Source organism: Sinocyclocheilus grahami, unplaced genomic scaffold, assembly GCF_001515645.1.
Source record: "Sinocyclocheilus grahami isolate Dianchi unplaced genomic scaffold, SAMN03320097.WGS_v1.1 scaffold1166.1, whole genome shotgun sequence".
Taxonomy (NCBI): Eukaryota; Metazoa; Chordata; class Actinopteri; order Cypriniformes; family Cyprinidae; genus Sinocyclocheilus; species Sinocyclocheilus grahami.
In genome coordinates this window covers 316,350-320,162 of record NW_015506345.1, presented here as the reverse complement: position 1 = coordinate 320,162, position 3,813 = coordinate 316,350, and the positions used below count along the sequence as shown (strand labels likewise).

At 35.0% G+C, this 3,813-nt stretch overlaps 1 pseudogene; it reads right to left on the bottom strand.

The window, feature by feature from the left end:
• Positions 1–921: 921 nt before the first annotated feature.
• LOC107567531 (uncharacterized) overlaps positions 922–3,813 on the bottom strand; it is a 105,083-nt pseudogene continuing 102,191 nt past the window's right edge.

Sequence of the window (3,813 nt, the reverse complement as noted above, 5' to 3'; positions counted from 1 at the left end):
TTAATAACAGTTTATTAAAACACATTTGTTAAGAAAATAAAAAAATTCATGTCCACTTCTTTTTTGTCCACTATGCACAGAGTTTAGCATATTAGCTTTGACACATAAATTACTTTTCTGAAAATATACGTGACATAAATAAAAATCACAATTCATCTCTATTAAGGCCATTTATATATTTACAATGAGCACCATATGAAAGACAAATCCAAAAATAGAACAAGGGAGCAAGAGAATAATCAAAAAACTAATCAGCACCTCTTAATAAAATCAAATATTCAGCACCTCTTAATAAAATCAAATAAATAATCAGCATCTATTAATAAAACCAAAGAACTAGTCACCACCTTATCAAATGTCACAGATGTTTGTTCACAACTTCAGGTAAAACGACTGACTCATTTTTGCACTTTTCAACAATGAAGATAATATATATATATAATGTATGAAGACTTACTATAATTTAATAGCATTGTTTTATCAAGTATGTGCACATTTTGTCATGACTTCGGTCTGATCGGCATGTTGTTGTCATTGTTTTTGTCTTGTCTGGAGCACATGGATTTTGTTTTGATAGATCGCCATGCGCTTGTTGTCTTCGTGGCTCCCCTCCCCATTGTTATCCTATAAAGTACTTTAGCTGCTGTCACACCTGTGGCTAGTTAGTCTCGTAGTTCTCCCTCTATTTAAAATTCCTCTTGTGTCAGACTGTTGTTGTATGTACACGCTACGCTTCGCTTGTGACTCTCGGTTTTGCCGTGTTCTGTCCTGCCATGTTTCCTGATTCTCCAAGAGCAGTTTAGTTTCTGTTGTATTTTTTAGTGTTTCTTTTATTTCCTTTTCTTTTCTTTTCTTTACTTTTATTTCCTTCTCTTTTCTTTTCTTTTCTTTTATTTCTTTTCTTTTCTTTTCTTTTTTTGCTCCCTCTCTGCCTCTCGTTCCTCTAGATCTCTGATCTTCAGTTTCTGCCCTGGTATTCCCTGAGCTGTGTTTTACAGCTTTACTGCTCCTGGCCCTCTCGGTGTGGGAATTTTCCCCTCTGAGGTTGCTCTGATGCTGGGACTCTGTACGCTGTTCTCTATGTGCTTCCTCTTCTCTGCCTTGTGGAGTGTCTGGAGGCTGGTTTGGACTGTCCCTCTCTTCCTGTCTGCGTCCTCTGCCCTGGATTACGGCTTCCGGCCTTCTGCTCCTGCCATGTTTTGGGGTTTTTGAGACTTTAATAAACATTTGAGTTGAACACATTTCCCTGGCACATTTATGTGAATTGTGCTGTAACATTCCTCCTGACAAACATCACATTTTTTTCAAGTTTAATGCTAGAGTAACAACATTTAACACAGCCAGTGTCATGTATGTGTCCAGTTACAGGCACTGAACATCATTAACACACTCAGAAAAGTGTCTCACCAACTTTAAAATTAATTAATTAATTTCTGAGCTTATGAAGGCTGGTTTTGGTTCTGATGTAACTAGTGGAGATATAAAAAGCCATGCTATTCATATTTGGCCAGAATTTCTGATGAAGGTGGATGACTAAGGGTTAGTGTTTGTAGTTAAATCATAAACTTTAGCCATATAATGATCAGTCTTTTCCAATAATAGCAAAAATAGTAATAAAAACATCTAAAGTATGAGTAGTGTAAACTGATAATAGCACTTGTTTCCTCCAGTATGAGACTGTGTATGAGGAGTAAAATCCTCTGCATTCAGTAAACAAGTTGTTTACTAAAAAATGTAAGTTTATGTTTAGAACAAAGGAATATATCTGCCAATGGGGTTAGAAAAATGAAATGGTTTTCTTTTTGTATTCATTTTATTTTTCTGACTCCACTGGCAGATATCTTGTCTTGTATTAAGCACAAATTCACCTCGTCATCCTCGTCAGCCTCCCCATCCTCCCAGCCAAATGAGCCTCGTCATCCTCGCCAGCCTCATGAGCCTCATTCTGACGTAAAGGAATCTGATTTGGAGGTGCATTAGGCTGATATATGTGCAGGGTTATTAACATCATTTTCCAGTAAGAAAACACAGTTTTACAAAAGGTAAAAGTAATGAGGAGGATTGATGTTTCAGACACAAAAACAAAAATACTAGAGAGCTGGAATTGTGTTTTTGTTGCTCATACAGAGGTTTTCATTTCTTAAATTTATATTTCTTAAATGTACTTTCAGTAATAAAAAATGAAGTATTAATGATTCCAATACCACATCTAAAATTCTCGAATTGTTGTCTTGGCGTTTTAAATGAGACACTTGCTCTCTGAAACAAGTTGCATTGTTTTTATATTAATTGTTATTTAGTTTATTTTGAAGTTATTTGTGTTTTTAACTGTTCTGACACTGCCTCAGTGGTATTAAAAAATATATAAAGATGACAGTTCACAGTTTATATATATGTTACACCCTACATTTTATAATCACAGTATATAAAAATGTAATTGCATAATACTAATAATAAACAAATGTATTCAACACGACTGTTCTTTTTTTTTTGCACAGTAAATCTTATATCTTGTTAAATTAGCTGTATTTAATACTTACATTCGGTTGCACTCGTGCACAGCACCTTCTGCGGTAGTAAATCACAACAGCTATAACCCCCAGCAGGGCACCCGCAACAAAACCAGCACCAGCACCAGCACCAGCACAGATGTATACATCAACTTTAGGCAGACAAGAATCGGGAACGGCTAAAGTGAAAAAAAAAGAAAAAAAAAACATCATTACTAAAGAAAGAATGATAATCCATTCAGTATTTAACAATATGTTTGATATTTACATCTTTCTACTTTGGTCATTATTTTTATGATGGTGACTGAACTGAAAAAAATAGCGCCATCTGTTGTTATTATAACAATATTATAACAGCAGTTAAAACAGCATCACAGCACTGTGAACTCGACAGGAAACTGCATTCAACAGTTGTCAAACAATGTTAACAAGAGTAATAGTATGCATTTTCATGTTAAAAACATAAGTCAAAGTGTTATTGTGTCAAAGCTCCTTTTTTTAAACAGTCTACCACCCAACAGTAATTGAGTTGATTAAAAAATATTGAACTGTTATTTAAAAAAAATCCACAAATGAAAATGCATTGAATGACTTAATTATATACTCACCAATAACGGCAACACTGAAGGTCCTAATGATACTGAATCTGCTGTTGCTATTCTGTAGTTCATATTCTCCAGAGTCTGTGGTTCTGGTGTCTGTGATGGTGAGATCACCAGTCTGATGATCCAGCTTTAGTCTGTCTCTGAATCTCTCATCACACTGATCATCTGTACAGATCTTACTCTGATCTCCAGTGATTTCAGCAATGAGAGTGTCATTAAAATACCATCTCATCACATCATTTGGGTTTTTTCTTTTACCAGGATGTAAAGTGACAGATTCGCCCTCCTTCATCTTTTTATTCATCTTATCTCGTTCAGCTGCAGAAACACCTGAAACACAAACCCACAGCTGCTGGAGGATCTTTTTGGGTAATGCAATTGCACAAGCCCATTCTTGACTTTTGATCAAGAAAGAAACATTTCAGTTTTGTGCTCAAACATTATCAAATCCTCAATTTAAAGAGATATCTACTGCATGTGAATTAATACACAGATAAACAAAATAATTCTGAATATCATTGTAAAAAACAACAACAAAAAACACACATAAACTGCATTTAAACATTCATTAATGACTCACCATCGACAGTAACATTGAATGTTTTTTCATTGTCGCTGCTTCTGATCTGTAGATCATATTCTCCAGAGTCTGTGATTGTGATGTTTGTGATGGTCAGAGATCCAGTCTGATGATCCAC